General features: G+C 34.2%; 1 protein-coding gene across 8 annotated transcripts in view; it reads left to right on the top strand.

Annotated features, from left to right (window-relative positions):
- SLC10A7 (solute carrier family 10 member 7) overlaps positions 1-19,795 on the top strand; it is a 259,532-nt gene that overhangs the window by 48,427 nt on the left and 191,310 nt on the right. Inside the window, exon 4 of one of the 8 annotated variants that reach the window (XM_063638244.1) lies at positions 2,116-2,327. The exons of the other annotated variants lie outside the window; for them this stretch is intronic. The gene's annotated coding sequence lies outside the window, so the exon portion shown is untranslated. Of the gene's footprint in view, positions 1-2,115; positions 2,328-19,795 lie in introns of those variants that run through there. 8 annotated transcript variants of the gene reach the window in all.

Genomic DNA, 19,795 nt, shown 5'->3' with positions numbered 1-19,795 from the left:
TGCTGTTTACGTTTCCCCTCTTCAGGTAACTCCACATGTGCCTCCCCTTTACCCTTCACCCCAAGACACATGCACATGCACACACACACAAACACACACACAATTTAAACGGGCATTTGCTAAAGAAAAGACTGAAAGGTAACTCCTCATTTTGTCTTTCAGAAGTTGTCAATACTGCTGACCACTTCGTTCTTAATGTATTTATTTTGCATTGGCCATAGGTGCCCTGCCGCTCGCCTCCACCTTATTTACCTCATGGGCCGTTACTGCACCTATCATCTCTTTGTGTGGCATATCTTCCACAACACTCTACAGAGAAGTGTTTAATTGTGCTTTAAAAAATAGGTATTATCAAATTTAAGGAGGTGAAGAGTATTAGTTTTCTAGTTGCTACTCTTTACTTACTCTACCTTCCTCATTTGTAGATTTCTTTTTACATTGCCTCCTCCTCTACCTTCTCATATTTTATTTAGTTTTCTTCATCTTTTAGGTGTTAATTCTGTTTCTTCATCCTATCTCCTATCTGTAGCTTTGCAGGAAGTGTTCTGATGTGAAATAAGAGCTAAATTGTAAAGGCAGGCAATTCAGATCTCTTTCTAAAAACACCTTTAGCAGCTTAATGCATAATGATTTAGTACTTGCATGGGTGTTGAGGTAGTCATCTGTAAACTTTTTATGATAAAATATGTGCTTGCAATATAAATTCAGTTGGCTTTGTTAGAATGTGAAGATTTAATATGCGTTTTAATTTCTCTTAATTTTAAAAGCTTCAAGGTTGTGTATACAATCTTAAAATCTTCTTTTTAGTTTGTGATGGATTGAAAGGTTTTTTGAGGTATTTATTTTTTTTTACTTGTTTGATCAATTTCTGTAGTTTTCATTTAAAGTTATATTTATCTTCACCTGAGGTTTGGAGTAATAGCTCTGAAACATCTGTTACGGTTTAGACATCTGTTACGGTTTAGAATGGTGGTCTTTGATGCTTAAGTTGCCCAAGAGGCTGAGGTTGCAAAGTGATAGGATTAGATCTTGGCAAATGGGAGTGTCCTTTCTCCAGTGCGTAGCATGTTGCTCAAGAGGGCAATCTTGGAAGGCAAGGATGTCTGGGGAACAAAAATGATCAGTTCATGAATCCTTGTGACTTCTAACTCTGTTGCTAAAATAAAGATCAACATTTTAAAAAGCTATAATAGAAAATTAAGTATTGCCATTGATTATATTCAATATGAGTGGTTGACAGGAAATGTTTTATGTGGATTATTTTTCTTTTTTTCAAGTAAGATTTACATGATTAAATACAAAATGAAACTACAGCTGATAGATAATCAGATACCTAAGAATCATGTTTGGGAAGCTGGGTTTCCTGAAGATATGAGGCTCAGTTATTTTAGCCTGGGGATTTTGCCTGGGGAAAAATGTATGTGCCTCTACAGCTGAAGGGCTATTCAGGAAGAAACAAAGTAAAATGGCATCTATTTTAACGTGTAATTTCGATATCTCATACTTAATCTTATCCTTGGCAGAAACGTCAAAAAATACTAGCTGCAAACCATCTCTGAAGCCATAGCTATACCACCAGATTGAACTGGGTAGATAAAGTTCTTAGGAATCAAATGGTTTTCATTGGAAGAGGAAGGTCCTTTCTAGGTAATTCTTTGGAAGGAAGGGAATGCTCTGGTACAATCAAAATGAAGATGTGGCTTATTTCAAATATAGGAATGTGCAGGCTGTAGAAACTGCTGGTGGGGGTTGGGAGGCACATTTTAAAATTAGTATATCACACATAAACATAAATATGTTTCTTTCACATGATTTTCTATTTGTATTTACTCTCACTTAAATTTTTAAATAACATTTTCTTCATTTATCTTTACTTTTATAAATTTTATAGGTTTTATAAATTTTATAAGTTTTATAAATTTTAAGCTTATCCAAAGTTGAATTGCTAATGCTGGAAATCATACTATAATTCTGTCCTTATTGCCTTCTTTACCACCCTTTAGAGACCAAATTATTCTAGCTGCATAAGTTGCTATTTAAGATAAAATCAAGTTCTTAGTGATGGCATAACTAGATTTCTATTTCATATACATGCTTTTCTTTTGTTTACCCTAGACTGGAAATGTACCTCTTTAAGGAATTAAAGTGGTAAAGTCTGGCCGCTATTTATCCTGTCACCACATGGCTGCTGTTGATTGTTTTTTAATAAAAAATCAAGTTTCTATACTTAATGACTTGGAAGATGCATTACATTTTGTCAAAATGTAAGAATTCTTGAAGAATAAAGAGTCCCTGGAATCCCCAAAAGATCAAGAAGGAGATGTGTGTAATTTTGTTGTTTAACACATATATAAGCATTAATATTTAAAATGGAGTTTAGTATTTTGTATTTATACTTTCATCAACAATATATTGTAGTGTATTGTTTAGAGACTTAAATAGCTCAGGATTTACTTATGGAAGGAAAAATTCTAGTTTTTTTTTTCTCTTTTATTTGACTTTTCCTCAGGTTGTTCAGTAAAGAACAACTTTTTTCAACATGAGGAGGATATTTACTTTATATAAAACCCTGTCTGGTATGTATGGGAGTAATCCAAAGAACTGACAAGTTGCAGAATGGTCACTCTCACCTCTTTAATGTGTTGCAAAAACTGTTAAGGTAACAGAGATAACTGTGCCAGTGAAAATCAGTGCCATAGCCCTTGATACTTAATTTTGGTTATTAGAATGTATATAAAGTATATCAGGTTGGTTGCCATAAATAATAGTGTTGGTTGCCTAACATTTAAAATTCATAGAAATGTTAGAAAAATGTACTTTTGTTTGACTGCAGGATCCATTTTTTTAATTAAAATACCAATAAAAAATGTAAGAATTCTAGAAACTCATTTTTTAAAAATACTTGATTAGTAGAAAATGTTTCCCTAGCCAAATTGGTAATCTCATGCTCTTTTAAATAGTGTTATTTAGAATACTTCTAAAAGCACTTTTTCCCGTTAAATTAAATGTCAAATTATACCCCTTCTTTGCAACCTTTTTAAGGGGAAATTTCAAGGAATGAGACTATATTTAATTCACTGAAATGAATTATGATTTCAAACATCTGTTAAGGTGTTTTAAAGATGATCTTATGTAACGTGGTAAATAGAAATTTTTAGTGGAATATACCCTTCAGCTTTTCCTTACTTGATATATATTGTAGCTTGGAAAGAAAATCACACACAGATAAAACATTGTAGGAACTAAGCAGCATTAAAATAAAACATGTGTCATACATGCAAACAGTAAAAAGATGTCAGTAGGTCAGCCTTTTTTAAAAAAAAAACTGTTTTCAATAGTCATTTGAGATTAAACAAAATAATTTTGACATGTCTTTTTTGATTATCTCGTCAGCCAGTTGTAGTAATCTATCCACAACTTTTCTTATTGCAATCAGCATGCACAAAGGTTTATGCTTTATGGGAGCCTTAGGATGTGCTGGGATTAGAATTAAAAACAACATTTAAAAGAGACATTGGTATAGGAGTACCCTCACTTTTATCCCCATGAGGAAATAGTGATAACTGCCATTCAGATCTTCCTCACACTTCTGGTCCTCTATATTGATTGAGGAATCTTTAGACAACCGGTGACCAAGTGGTTTGCTTTTTACCAACTTGGGCTTTTATATTTGAAATCCACATTTCAGTCTCATTCCTACCTACTGCTGCAGAATGGCCTTTAGACAACTAGACTTTAAAAGTTAAAAGGCAATTAGTCAATCCCCTGGAAACGATGCAGAAATGTAGATTCAAATCATAAATAAGGAAATGCATTGGGTACATTAAACAGACATAGAAAAATGGATTTCTGTCTTTTGTAGTAAAGTAATTGGGCACCACTTCTTGGCAGGAGCTGGTGCTATTGAGCTAGCTCTAGCTGCCACAGGTTGATAGGCAGGTGATAAGGCAGCTTCCACCAGGGTCTGCGCAGGAGGCCTACCTAATATGCTGTCTGCCCTAAGGGCCTATGGGAACACAGTTGGATTATTATGTTAATGCATGAGCCTGCTGCCCTCTTCCTATCCCAGCTGGGTTCCCTGTTGTTAGGAACTGCTTTGCACTGACAGTGGAGTAATATGCTTCATGATTGAAAGGGCAAAGGGGCTTGAAAGAAAAAAAAAAAAAAAAAAGAATAAGCCTGCACAGATATGTAAATGAGAGAAGGAAATCTGTAGGAAGATTTCACTCTAAGTATAGAGAGAAAGTTTATTAGAAAGTTCTTCTTATAGCACTCTGTAAAACTACCCATTTCTTAATTAATTTCTGGGTTTGTTTTTCTTCCTAACACTGGTATGTATGCCATACATGGAAGTGTTTTTCTAAACAGGCACTTAACTTGATTTGTTTTAAACTAAGATGCTCTAACACATTTGTACCCAGGTATAATGCTGACAGCAGTGCATTTTTTTGCACGTTCATTATTCTTTAATGTTTGTCCCTCAGTTATTCCACTATATTTTATAGAAAAGTTTATTTTTAAGATGCTGAAGGATTTATATTTTGTATCGAGATGTCACTTTTATTGCGCTTTATTTTTAGTGTACATTTGGAAAACTGCATGAGCTATCTTTTGGGGGTCGGGGGCTATGGAGGACAGGAAATGATTGGGTGGGTCAGAGGGATATTTTCTTGAGTTCGTGAATTTGATATAAGTGATGGTTCAAGCATTTTGTGTTTAGTCGAGGTTTTTAATGTTGACACCTTAACATAGTGAAAAGAGTGTGGCCTTTAGTGTCTCTAGACCTGTTCAAATGCAGGCTCTACTAATTAATTACTATCTGATTTTAGATAAATTATTTTACTTCTCATTTACTTCAACTGTAAAATGGGTATAATATGAATTTTAAATGGAAAGATAAAGAATATAAATAATTTGGTGTGACATAGAGTGTCTACTCATTAAATGCTTGCCATAATGATGATATTGAATTGCAGTTGTAACAGCTATCATTTTCAGTTATGAGATCATTCTTTTAATATGTATAACTGTATACTTCAATGGATTGAGGATTTTACCTACCTTCTTTTCAGCAAGCCTCACCAAATAGGAGTGACTTCATCTACAAGTGGAATTTGACACAAAAATATTCAGATAGACATTATCTAACTTAAAGATCTAAAGGTCCCTCAAACAAAATGCTAGGGTGTGTTTCTAAAGTTAGTTTTATAAGAAGCCATACTTCAAATGCTAAAAGAAAACTGAATGGAAAAGAAAACCTAGCTGGTCCAGTGTTCTAGATAGCTTCTATAGTTACTTTAGTATATGCCTAAATTTAGGAAAATTTTCGACTATCCCTACGTATGTAACTATTTGTACAAGTTCAGTATCCCTGTTCTGAAAATCTGAAACTGGAAATGCTTGAAAATCTAAAACATTTTGAATGGCAACATGACACTCATAGAAAATGCATTTTGGATTTTGGATTTTCGAATTAGAGATGCTCAACCAGTAAGTATATATAATGCAGATATTCAAACATCTGAAAAATCTAAAAATCTGAAACATTTCTGGTCCTAAGCATTTTGGTTAAGGGATACTTAATGTGTAATCATCTGTTTATTTAAGCTAATTTAAAATGACAATATATAGTTGGGCTGTATTTTAAATACATTTCATGTTTTTTACTTAGCATTGTACCTATTGCATGAAGTGATATATGTAAAGATGATACATGCACAGTGCCTGGCACACATAGAGGGATTGAGAAGTGGTGGTTGTTATTAGTGCTAATGAATTTCCCATACCAACATGCTAGCCTGCATTAGTCATGCTTTGCAGATTTGCAAAGAGGAATTTCAGAGTCAGCAAATGCAGAAAGTTTGGGGCTAGTTATAGGCTCCATAGTCTAGTAGTATGGTTATCATATATTTGGTGAAAAAGAATTCACAGAATTTCTTTAATGAAAAATATAAATATATAAACATCATTTTAATACTCTAGTAAAAACTTTGTTCAAGTTTGAGGTAAGTACCTTGTGTTATATCAGAAAAGAGACTCTTTTCCGAAAAGGTAATTGTGCATTTGACTTTAAATATTAAGAATAAAGAGGGAAGGAAACAACTCTATCTGAGCAGTCCTTCTTTGTAGTTACAGCAAAATTCTTTTATAGCATGTCTTTATATTACCCGTTTAGTTATGTATACATGGGGTATGCATATGGCATGTGTATATATTTACATATGTACATATATATGTGTATATACATATGTACATTTATATGTATATATAGTATATGTATCTGTATCTCAGAATCAGTAGTATACCTAGGGATATTTCAAGAGGAGTTCTAACTGAGAACATTCTTTAAAAGTGGCATTTAAAATAATGCCTTAAGTTTGAACAATAGTTGTTAAGTTGTTAAGACTTTGAAGAAAAGACATTAAAGGAAGCAATAAGCCCATGAGATAGGAGAGAAATAGTCAAAGAATTACAACTTTTTTACATCCTTCTTCTCTCACCAAATAATATTGCAAGCTCTGTATGCTGCCTGTTGTCAGAACATATTTATACATCTACCTCAAGCGTAGCCATTCCACATTGCATAGTTATATATCTGCCCCAAACATAGCCCATCATGGAGTAAATAATAAATTCTATTTTAAAGGAAGTTTGATTTTAAAGGAATGCCTTTGTTTTCTTTTAAAGTTGTTTTGGGCTGGGTGTGGTGACTCATGTCTGTAATCCCAGCATTTGGGAGGTGGCCGAGGCAGGAGGGTCACTTGGGGCCAGGAGTTAAAGACCAGCCTGGGCAACATAGTGAGACCTTATCTCTACAAAAAAATTTAAAAAATAGCCGGGTGTGGTGGCATACACCTGTGGTCCCAACTACTCAAGAAGCCACGGTGGGAGGATTGCTTGAGCCTGGGAGGTTGAGGCTGCAGTGAGCCATGGTCATGCCACTGCACTCGAGCCTGGGTGACAGAGGAAGACCCAATAAATACATAAATAAATAAGCTTTGGGTTTTATACATGCTAATACTCCTTTATAGGTTGAAATGTTCTTGAGGATGGTGATCATATCTTACAATAAGAAAATATTTCACTGTCTTTTATACACAGTAGGAATTCATCAAATGTCTGTTTACTGAATAATTGGGTTGATTTTGATGATAGTATGCAGATTCAAGTAGAAGGATACTAACTCCATGGATCCTAGTGTCCTTTGTTTTCTCTTACTTTTCCCTGGTGCTGCTTTCAAGGAAGCATTTCCCATGTGCCCTTTGGCATCTTCTTGCAACTGCTGACTGAGTTAAATTTCCAAACTCTCTGGACACCAGCAATAGCTTCTACCTCTCCTGACCACTTTCCTGCCTTCACCAACCATTTGTGCCTCTTTACATCATCCCTATGTTACTATTTTAGGAGCATAAGAAAGGCCAGAGTTGGAGAAATGATGACTGGGTTAGAAGATGTACGTCATAGGAAAAATGCCAGGATCTTGCCAGAGGGGTTTGTTTGTACCCTCCTAGAAGCCATTAACCTCTCCAGTGACTGTGCTCTCCTTCTGGTTGTGCTCCCCATTCAGCTTTGCTTTTCAGGAAATTTCGGGAGAACCCTGAATGATTCTGTTTAATACAAACTGCAATCCTAATTAAAAATGCGAAGACCTTCTCCATACAAGTTTGGTTTTCCCTGAGGACTTTAAGGTACCCCCCCTCCCCCCAACAATGGTTTAAAAAAATGTATTTGTTGTTGAATATTTCCTGAAGCCTCACAAATCTCTAAATATTAACAAAGAAGTGCCACCCACATAACAGGTTATTATTTTAAAATCACCATAAATTATGTCATAAGAATTAAACACTGTATTTTAAAAGCCTTGCTGGCCAGGTGCGGTGGCTCACGCCTGTAATCCCTGCACTTTGAGAGGCTGAGGCGAGTAGATCACCTGAGGTCAGGAGTTCGAGACCAGCTTGGCCAACATGGTGAAACCCTGTCTCTACTAAAAATACAAAAATTAGCCGGGTGTGGTGGTGCACGTCTGTAGTCCTAGCTACTCGGGGGGCTGAGGCAGGAGACTTGCTTAAACCCTGGAGGCAGAGGTTGCAGTGAGCCGAGATTGTGCCATTGCACTCCAGCCTGGGCGACAGAGCGAGACTCCGTCTCAAAAAAAAAAAAAAAAAAAATTGAAAGTTAAAATAAATAAGTAAATAAATAAATGCCTTGCTCCATGCCCTCATGTCCATCCCTCCTTTTTCCCACATTAAAATGTTTATTTGTCTCTATGTTTTCAAATTTATCAGAAGTTTTATTTCTCTGTTTCTGGATTTCTGATTTGGCAAGTCATTGATTAATGGCTCTTAACACTTGGAAATGTGATAATATTGATGATGATATAGTTAATAATAGCTAATATTTGTTAAGCATATGGTGCTACTGATTGTCATGAATTGTCTTATTTAATTCTGGCAAAATTCTTGTAAGTAGATATTATGCCCATTATTGAGATGAGGGAATAGAAGCTTGACGTAGTTTAATTAAACTCGTTAGAGGTTCTCTAGCTGTGGAGCTGCATTCAGACCTAGGTAAACTAAGTCTGGGGTCCTCTGATGCCTGCATATCTCATGGCTGTTTCACGTGGTAAATTATACACTGTAATATCTCTCTTCTCCCACCTACCTCTCTCTAATCTTAGGGTTGTCATATCTATCCTTGTACAGGGTGCTGTGTCACATTAGGCATCATCACATCACGTAGATCCAGCAGGCTGGATCATAGATAAAAGAGGGCAAGGCCAGGTGCGGTGGCTCACACCCGTAATCCCAGCACTTTGGGAGGCCGAGGCGGGTGAATCACCTGAGATCACGAGTTTGAGACCAGTCTGGCCAACATGGCAAAACCCCATCTCTACTAAAAATACAAAAATTAGTTGGGCATGTTGGTACATGCCTGTACTCCCAGCTACTTGAGAGGCTGAGGCACAAGAATCACTTGAACCTGGGAGACAGAGGTTGCAGTATGCTGAGACTGTGCCATTGCACTTCAGCCTGGGAAATAGAGCACTCTGTCTCAAAAAAAAAAAAAAAAAAAAAAAGAGAGAGAGAAAAGAAAAGCGCAAGAAAACATGCTAAGGAGTAAAAAAGTATTTGTATGTGCCTGTGTATGTGTGTGTGTGTGTGTGTGTGTGTGTGTGTGTAAACCTACTTTTCAGAGTTCACTGGGTAGGGAGCTTAGCAATTTAGTGTTATCTTTCTCAAAGGAAAAAATAATAGCTAGCTTAACTAGTCCCTGTTTTATTAGTAAAGCACAGCAGCAAAAGTTGTGTAGAAAAATGATTAATTAACAGGAAACTGACAGTGGAAGGGAGTGAAAGGCAGAACTTGAGTTGCCTTAGTTTCCTTAAACACAAACCTAGCCTGGGAGCTAACAATCTGGTAAGTATACAACAGACCCTGAAGATGGAATGGGAAAGTTACCAAGAGGAAACTGGGCATAGATTAATACACCAGATCTTTACTTTATGGTAAATCCTGGCATTGATTAAGAAGATGCCAAGTAATTCCGGCTTTTAGCAAGCTCTTGGCCTCTGCAGAAAAGTCCTGAGGGCCCCAGGAATGAAACTTCTTGAAGCATTCTATCCAAGCTTACTACCAGAAATGAAGTTGTTTTCTGGGGCCACGACAATCCCAACAGCCTGGTAGACAGGATTGTAGTTAATCTTAACATTGAAAATAGGTGCTTTATCCTAGGCTTTCCTCCTAAGGTCTCACCTTTGCAGAAATGATACTATCCTTTTACCAGACGGGAGCATGGATTTAGGAGTCAAATCCCAGTTTCACCGCTGATGCATTTAATTTATTTCTCTCAACCACTTAACTACTCTGAGCCTTATCTTTTGTATCTATAAAATAAAGTAATCCTTACCTCATAGGGTTATTTTGAGGATTAAATAAAATAACACATTGTCTGGCATATAGAAGGTGCTCAATAAGCGTCAGCTTTTTTTTTTCTGCTTATGAAATGCAATTTTGAAGGAAAAGCTAAGAAAAAGAATGTAATAATTCCATTATAACTTCCTGGGTCAGTAAAACAGATTTTGTCCCCTGCCCTTACAGAATTGTATGCATCATCTCTCATTTAGGACTCTGTGAGCTCCTGATCTAGGGGGAAAAATGAAATTCAGTTTGGTTAATAAAACATCTTGGAAGGCAGTTTTTAAACTGCAAAGAAGCTAGGTTAAATGGGAGCCAAGCGGGGCCATTTCCAGGGGTTTTGGAGGTGAAACAATTTGTTTTTATACTTGTATCAGTGCTTTTACTCTTTTAAATCTCATTTCTAGTCCCTTAGGATCTATAATAAAGTCTTCAGTACTATACATTTTTATTAAACATCTTCTTCTGGACTCCAATTTACATTTCAGATAATATAACAAAATGTATGTGTTTCAAATATTCACTGCATAATTGTGATTAGAACATGTAATCCCTCAAAAGATGTTAATTGCAATTTAAATTCACACTGAATTTAATTAAGTGAGTTGGGGATTAGAAAGTAGATGTAAGGAGTAGTTAAAGGAATACATTTTTTAAAAGCATCCACTTTTTTTCTAAAACACATAAACCTCTTTCAACTTTAAGATTAGAACTATGTAGAAAATATGGAAGAAAAGAGGAGAAAGCAGGTTAAAGAACATCTTAGAAAAATCTCAAACTATGTTCACAATTTGGATTTAAGCTATTAAATAATTGTGGTTAAACAGGATGGCTGGTTTGAGTAACCTTCTCATTTGTATTCTTGAAGAGTCTTTCAGTACTTGTTAACTCACTTGGTGTCTGATGAAGACTTCAGTTAAACCGCGATCTTTAAGAACTGCAGAGAATGACTGGGTTGGAAGCAGCCACAGAGATCTTTCAGTCCAACTGTTACCTGATGCTTCAAGCTTCCTTATAATCTCCTTGCCAAGGGGGTATTTTATGAATAATTTGATGTAATAGGAACTTTGTGCATGGACAAATCATATTTAAGTAGTGCTTTTCCATGGAGGCTTCACTGTTTTAATGGAAATAAACAGTAACTTTGCAAGAAACGCAGATTCTTTTTTTCTAATAAAATAAAGAATATTAAAACTTTATATTTAAGGTTATAAAAAGTATCAAGCAGTTATATCTCCCAGAGATAGGGAGGATAAAGTGTGCAAATTATCTGTTGTTGAATCAAAAAGCAGTTTTTCAAAAGGCTGCCAGAATAACGTGCCTGTAAACCTCATTTTATTTATAAATTTTCCTAGGAATAAGTTTTATAAGATAAGGAATCAGGGGTCAGTTTTAAGATGGTCTAAACAGTTTTAAAAGCAAAAGTATATTCTTACTGTTAAGTAATTTTCTTGTTTTTGTATGTGTTTAGAAGAGGAAAAAATCAATTTCATAAACTTGTTTTGAATTAGTCACACCATGAGTATGATGTGCACATTTCTGGAGAGAGGAAGAGAGAATATATGTGTTAATTATGCACAGTGGCTGTCTGATACTTTGTTGGACTCTATAAATAACTTTTTAACAAACGAATTTCAGTCTTAAAAAATGTTGTTCTTAGTGGAAATATTTCCTCTGAAAATTCTAGTGGGAAGCTCTGTCTTTGTTTCATAAGAAATTGAGTATCTTTAAAAAAGAATCATGAATCTGAGCTTTACATCTGAAACAAATTTCTTCAACTTTATCTTTTCTATTGTGAGTTAAGGGAATACTTTTTAAAAAATGGGTAAATAATAAACTCTGTTTTAAAGGAAACAAAAACTCTGATTTTATCTAAGATACCGTCTGTGGCTTTAAATATTTAAACCCTCATCTATTTTGCTTGCAACCTAAAATCATTCTACATAAATGTCTTCATTTATTTGCAATTTTTCCTCCAGAAATGACTACTTTGATAATGACTGTCATAGATTCTTTTTCTAATATCATAAAATTACTGTTATTCTTAATGGCATGACTTTTTTTCTCTTTTGGATTAGGCTCACGTTATCACATGAACATCATTTTTGGCCAATGGCATTTCAAGGGAAAGGCTTACTGTTCATGTACTGTCCTAAAGTACATTGCATTGTGACTTCTCTTAGTCACATACAATGTTCTGCAATCACTATATAATAAAATTTCATGTTCTTATATGGTTTATAATATTTTAATAACATTTTTTATTACAGAAACATTATGTATTCCTAGTGAGCAATATAGAAAATATAAATAAAAAATACCATAATCTCACTGTTCAGATAACTACATTGTTTTTATGTGTATCTTTTCAAACCTTTTAATGTGCACATATGTTTAATGAAATGAGTCATACAATGCATACTGTTTTGTAACTCTATTTGTCCACTTAATACAGTGTGAACATCTCTCGATAGTGTTCTACAACATTCTTCTTATAGACTGTTTATTATTCTCATGTATAGATGTGTAATTATTAATTTCAGCCCTGGATAGTTCCAGCTTTTTTTTTTTGCTAGTAGAAAATAATGGGGCCAGGCATGGTGACTTATGCCTATAATCCCAGCATTCTGGGACGCCAAGGTGGAAGGACTGCTTGAGTCCAGGAATTCAAGGCCAGCCTGGACAACATAGTGAGACCCCATCTCTCAAAAGTATATAAAAAAAAAATTAGCTAGGTATGGTGGCACATACCTATAGTCCCAGCAACTTGGGAGGCTGAGATGGGAGATCGTCTGAGCCCAGAAGATTGAGACTGCAGTGAACTGTGATTGTGCCACTGCACTCTAGCTTGGGCAACAGGGTGAGACTTTGTCTCAAATAAAAAAAAGAAAAAAAAAGGAAATAATGGTATGATGAAAATCTTTTTAGCTAAATCTTTCTATGGACCTGAATTCTGTTTTCTTGTTTTCTTTGTTTTTTTTTTTTTTTTAAGACAGAGTCTTGCTCTGTCACCCAGGGTGGAGTACAGTTACACAATCCTAGCTTACTGTAGCCTCAAACTCAGGAGCCCAAGCAATCCTTCTGCCTCAGCCTCCCAAGTAGCTGGGCATACAGGCATGTGCCACAACACCTGGCTAAGTTTTAATTTTTTCTAGAGACAGGATATTACTATGTTGCCCAGGCTGGCCTTGAGCTTCTGGCCTCAAACAATCCTTCTGCCTCGGCCTCCCAAAGTGCTGGGATTACAGATGTGACTGAATTATTTTCTGAGATAAATTTTTACAAGAGACATTGCTGGGTCAAGGGGCATGTATGGACATTTGTAAGATACTGATGTTTACCACACTTTCAGCAATATTATAAAGCATGTGAACTTTTCCCTGAACTCTCATTAATCATATGCAATATTCGCTGCTCATTTAGTGTTTTTCTCCCCATACAACTTTTGTTTTTCTCCTCCCAATGCAAGTTGGTCTATATTATAAAGATGAGGAGTCCACATAATATTTTATAGATGTGTATTTAATAAATATTTTTATTTCATGTCTTTTTCCCAATTTTCATTGCTTGCATTTTAGAGTAAAATCCAGAGGGCAGCATTTTAAAAGTTGCTGTATTTCTTTATTTTACTTCAACCAAAAGACGTACATGGTGTAGTTGCTGAGTGTGTTATTTAACTGGATCTCTAACCATGTTATAAATGGTGCCTGTAGAAGGATCTGGGGACAAGACCTTTAATCTTTTTTCTTTTTAATCACATCTTAAGATCTTGAAGAATCTGAACTTACATAAGAATGTTTGGGCTACTGTTATTACAGTGAAACCTTCTGAGAGTATCTTCACAGGTGATTTTTTTTAGAGAAAGTCACTTACAGATATAAAACGTTTGACCAGGAGAAAGCCTCAGGTTGTCAGAGTTACTTACACACCGTTGTTCAGCTGGGCCTCTTTATTAAATCATCTCTTGGCAGTCCATTAGTTGTGGTGCTACAGCTATTGCATGGCCCACTAAGCTAATATACCTTCAATCACTAACGGAAGGATAACCTTAATAAAAATCTTTGAAGTCTATTTAGTGCTTCACTGCTTGCTGACTAGTGTTTTACTTTTTACTGTGTCTATACAATTTCCATGCTGTGTATTTTTGATATTCATATATATCTTAGCTACATAGTATATTAGAGTCAAATAAAGATTAATGGTGTGGAGAAGGAAGAGTGTTTGGGAGCTCTTCCTTGTAATCCTGACTCAGCCACTGTTAGACATCGTGTGATCTTGAGCAAGTCACTTCCCACACTGGGCTGCTGTCCAATCCTTATATGTAAAATTAAGAAATTGGGAAGAGATTTTCTAATATTTCCATATTTATTGTTTGTAGAAAATTTAAACCACATTCTGCTGAATGTAGCACTTTGAAGCTTGTTTTAAACATCAGCTATGATTTTACTAACAAAAAAGAATTTCTATATTCTTCCCCATATAAATATTTGAGTAACTAGAATGAAAAAAAAGAGAATATCCACATTATTCAGTGGTAAGTGATAGAGGAGAAAGCTCATTTAAACTCAATTAACTTTAAAAAGTTAACATTTTATAGCAATTACTGAAAAATATATTTATTTAGTCTTTATTTTGAAAAAAATAAAACCAAATTATGAAAATAGGCTTATTTTATCATTCACTTAACATAATTTACATGGGAACTATTCACTAATTCTTGGCATGAATGGAGAAAGAATCAAGTGTTGCTTTTAGGGAGCAGGGGCTGATGTAATTTTCCTGAGAAAATTGTATGATGACTTGATATCCTATCTTTCTCTCCTGTTTATTTTTGCGAAACTAGTCAGTTTTCACAGGTGCTCTCATTTAAAAAATATCCTGATCACTCTCCTTTTAAGCACCTATCCTATCTTTTTTTTTTTTTCTTCTCATTGAGTTTGTTCTGATTTTCACTGACTTACTTAAATTCTGCAGGATGGGCAGTTATATTTAGCAACCTAGTTATGTTTTCTTTGTGATATATTTACAAGGTGTTTAAAATACTGTACAATTAGTGAGAGTAAGCCAACCAAAGCTGGAGTGCAGAGATAGACATTGGGGTGTGTGTACAGAAAGGGAAGAGGTTTTCCTGGGGATCATTTTAGAAATGGTCAGTTCATTAGTGAGCCATTCCCCATTGTGATGTCTCTTGTTTCCTTGTACAACCTATTTGGAGAATGAATACTTAGATAATGAAGGCTTACTGGGCCTTACTTTATATAATATCTTGTAGCATACTCACTGGTTTCATATTTGCCATCTCATTTAATCCTCACAAAATTTTATGAAGTTGGCGTTGTTTTTCCCATTTAATGAAATGAATAAACTGAGATGTAATGATTTTTCATAGCTAAGTATGTGACAAGTTGTTTTGAAATCAGATCTTCTGACTCCATTGTAAGTGCTAGTTCTAGTATTTTGTAAATGCCTCTGTGATGATTTTAAATTAAAACAGTTTATTTGATATGAAATCCTTACCATCTTTAAATAAATGTGAAACAAGTGTATCTTTTTGAATGTTAGGTAAGGTCTAAGCCTCCAGATCATGTTCCTGTTGAAAATAATGACTTGAAAAGACATTTTTACAAATCACAAGCAGAGCCCTGAAGCTTAATCTTTCTTAGTTGGGAAGTAGTAACAGAAATTTGTTGGTTTTGTTTCATTTCTAATTCTGTTAAGCAAAACCTTAGTTTTTTTTAATTGAAATTTTCTGCGTAAACCTCAAAATCATTTAAATACAAACAATCTAAAGCTTAATGTCATATAGTTATGTTTTTCTTTTTGTTGACTTTTAAAATTTTTATGATTTAAAAACAGATTTTTGTGTATATAATTTATAGACAGTAAAATTCATCTTTTAAAATTATATAATGTTTTAGAATATGTATAAAATTGTATAAACACTACTACAATCAAGATTTAAAACATTGCCATCAGCACAAAAAATTCTTTTATGGCTCTTTCCCCTTCCCTTACCTGCAGTCCTTGACAGTCTGTGATCTGATTTCTGTTTTACCTTTTCCAGAATAGCCTATCAGTGGAATCATACAGTACATGTAGCCTTTTGTGTTTGGCTGCTTTTACTTAGCAGAGTGCTTTTGAGATTCATCCATGTTGTTCATTTATCCATAGCCCATTCCTTTTTATTGCTGAGTCATATTCCATTGTATGAATGTACCATGATTTCTTTATCCATTCACCATTTGAAGGACATTTGGGTAGTTTTCAGTTTTGAGCTATTACAAATAAATCTGAACATTTGAATACAAGTCTGTGTGAATGTAGGAATATCTATCTCTTGGGTAAATACCTAGTGGTGGGATGATTTGGTCATATGGTAAATATATGTGTAACTTTAACAGAAACTTTGTTTTCAACAGTGGCTTCATCATTTTCAATCTATACCAGCAATATACGAGAGTCCTCATTGGTCCACATCCTCACCAGCACTGAACTGCCAGTTTCTTTTTAAGTTTTAGCCCTTCTTGCTGGTAAATAGTGTTATCTCATTGTGATTTTAATTAATTAATAGTTCTCTACTAACTAAAGATGTTTAGGATCTTTTCATGTGTTAATTTGTCATCCACATCTCTTCAGTGAAGTGTCTGTTCAAATCTTTTGCCCATCTTTAAAAATTTGGGGTTGTCTCCTTATTTAGTTGTAAGAGTTTTGTTTTGTTTTGTTTTAAAAATATATTCTGCATACAAGTCCTTTATCAGCTATGTATTTTAGAAATTATTCTCCCAGTCTGTTTGCTTTTTCATTTTCTTTACAGTGACTTTGAAGGACAATGAAGTCCAATTTATCCATTTTTAATTTTTTTATTAAAATTTATTATATCAAAAGTTTGTGATTTTTGTAGCCTAACGTAGATATGTTGTCCTAATCCAGAGTCACAAAGATTTTCTTTAAGTGTTCTAGAAGTTTTATAGATTTAGTTTTATAGATTTAGTTTTTTGGGGTTTTTTTTGTGTGTGGATGTCCAGTTACCACCTATTGAAAAGATTATTCTTTCCACATTGAATTACTCTAGCACCTTTGCCAAAAATCAATTTACCATCTCTATGTAGATCTGTTTCTGAACTTTCTCTTCTCTTCTGTTGATCCATGTATCTGTCCTTAAGCCAGTACCACATTATCTTGATTAGCATAACTTTATCTTGAAATATAAAATGTGAGTCTTCCAACTTTTCTAAGAAAAATTCCTTGAATAAATAAATAAATAAAATTTATTTTTAAAATAAATTGTAGTCATTTGTCAATTTCTACTAAAAATCCTGTAGGGATTTTGACTGAGATTACATTGAGTCTATAGATCAATGTGGAGAAATTTGACACCTTAATATCGAGGATTCTAATCCATATCTCTCTATTTAAGTCTTTTAGAATTTATCTTATCAGTGTTTTATAACCTTTAGCATACACAGTCTATACATATTTTGTTAGCTTTATTTTATATTTCATGTTCTTTATACTGTTTGTGAAAAATATTTTTATTAATTTCAATTTAAAATTATTCCTTCCTTGTATATAGAAATACATTGATTTTTCAATATAGACCTTGCATTCTTGAATTTTGATAAACTTCCCTATTTTGTAGCTTTTTTCAGAAGGGAGGTTTTCTAGGATGATGTAATTTGTAAATAAAGGCAGGTTTATTCCTTTACAATCTATTTGCATTTTCTTTCTTTTTCTTGCAGTATTACATGGCTAACACTTTCAGGCTGTTCAAAACAAAAAATCAAATCAGATTAGTGAAGAGAGTTTTAAAGTTCACTGTTGAGTAAAATAGTAAATACAGATTGTTACACACAAGCCCTCAAAATCAAAAGTGGTTAGAAGCTCAGAGGCCTACTCTTGCAGATTGGGTTTTATAGTAAAAATGAGGAAGTTGTTTAACCTTTACAATGATTGGATACAGCAGTGGGGATTTCCAGATAGCAGAGGATGGGCCAATAACAGTTACTTTCACCATTTTTGTAAGGTGACTTAGTTTAGTTTCTGATTATCAGAGACATTTATAAGGAATAATCCAACTTAAGTTTTGCTTACATTTACCAATCAAATCCTTATTTGACTAACTGACTTGGTCTGCTTGGGGAATTTTCAGCCTAGTCTCCATTTTATTTTACTTTGACAAGGCCAAGATTGGATAGAAGTAGTAATAAGAATAGACGTCTTAACTTTGTTCCTGATTTTAGGAACACTCAGTCTTTTACAGTTAGGTATGATGTCAGCTGTTTGGTTTTTTATATGAGGCAGAGGAAATTTTTATCAGTTCTAGTCTTCCAAATTTTTATCATGAATATATATTGAATTTTGTCAAATGATTTTTCTGTACCTATTGAAATGATTATATGTTTTTTCTTTTTTCATCTATTGATAAGGTGAATTGCTTTGATTGGTTCTTAAATCTTATGCCAACCTTGCATTCCTGGAATAAACTCCACTTTGTCGTACTGTATCCTTTTTATATATTGCTAGGTTAAATTAGTTCAAATTTTATAAGGAGTTTTATGTCTACATGCATGAGGATTCGTCTGTGGTTTCCTTATGATGTTTTAATCTGATTTTGGTATCAGGTTAGTGCTGGTCTCATAAAATGATTTGGCAAATTTTCTTTCCTGTTGTATTTCTCTTGTTGAGTTTTTATAGAGTTAATAGTTCTTCTTTAAATATTTGGTAGAATTCACCAGTGCAGCCATTCAGTCCTAGAGATTGCATTTTGGGAAAGTTTTTAACTACACATTTAATGTCTTTGATATGTAATAGAAAATTTAGGTCATCTGTTCTTAAGAGAGTTTTGGTAGTTTGCATCTTTGAAGGAATTTGTTCATTTCGTCTAAGTTTTCAAATTTGGGGACATAATGCTGTCTACAATATTTTCATCTTTTAAATATCCGAAAGAGTTTAGGATGTCCTTGCTTTCATTCCCGATATTAGAAATGTCTGTATTTTCTTTTTTTACCCAAGAACAGGGATGAACAAACTGGTTTGCAGGGCAAATCAGGCTTGCTGAAAGTTTTTTGTGTAGTATATGAGTTAAGAATGTTTTCTGGGGTGATGAGGGGATGGTTAATGGGTCCACAAAGAAAGAATGAATAAGGCCTAGTATTTGATAGCACAACAGGGTGTCTATAGTCAATAATAATTTAATTGTACATTTAAAAATAACTAAGGAGTATAATTGGGTTGTTTGTAACACAAGGGATGGATGCTTGAGGAGATGAATACACATTTTATATGATGTGATTATTACACATTGTATGCTTGTATCAAAACATCTCATATGCCTCATAAATATATACACCTATTATGTACCCACAAAAATTAAAATAAAATGAAAGAATAGCTTTTACATTTTTTTAATGTTTGGATAAAAATCAAAAGAAGAATAAAATTTCAAGATGTGAAAATGAAACAAAAATCAAATTTTAGTATCCATAGATAAAGTTTTATTGGAACACAGCCACACTCATTAGTTTATATATTGCCTATGGCTGCTTTCGCACCACAGTAGCAGAGTTGAGAATTTATGACCATGTGGTCCACAGAGTCTAAAATACTTAAATAATGTGCCTGTTGTATAATTTAAAAATATATCTAGTCTTTGACCCAAGTTCTTGGCACAGATCTTCAATAACCTTTGGAATTTTCTGAGTGATGGGAGTATCTTTGTTAGGCTAATGAGGTTACTCTTGGTGAGTCCTGGATAGCCTTGGGATGGGAACTGGCCACCAGAAAGACCAAGCATGTGATTGGAAGGTTGGAACTTTCAGCTGCCTGACGTCTAGGAAGAGGAGGGGGCTGGAGATTGAATTCAATCATGTGATCGATGATTT

This window comes from Symphalangus syndactylus, chromosome 4, assembly GCF_028878055.3.
Source record: "Symphalangus syndactylus isolate Jambi chromosome 4, NHGRI_mSymSyn1-v2.1_pri, whole genome shotgun sequence".
In the NCBI taxonomy this organism is placed as follows: domain Eukaryota; kingdom Metazoa; phylum Chordata; class Mammalia; order Primates; family Hylobatidae; genus Symphalangus; species Symphalangus syndactylus.
The sequence above is the reverse complement of the archived record's forward strand: the minus strand, read 5'-3'. Positions and strand labels throughout refer to the sequence as shown.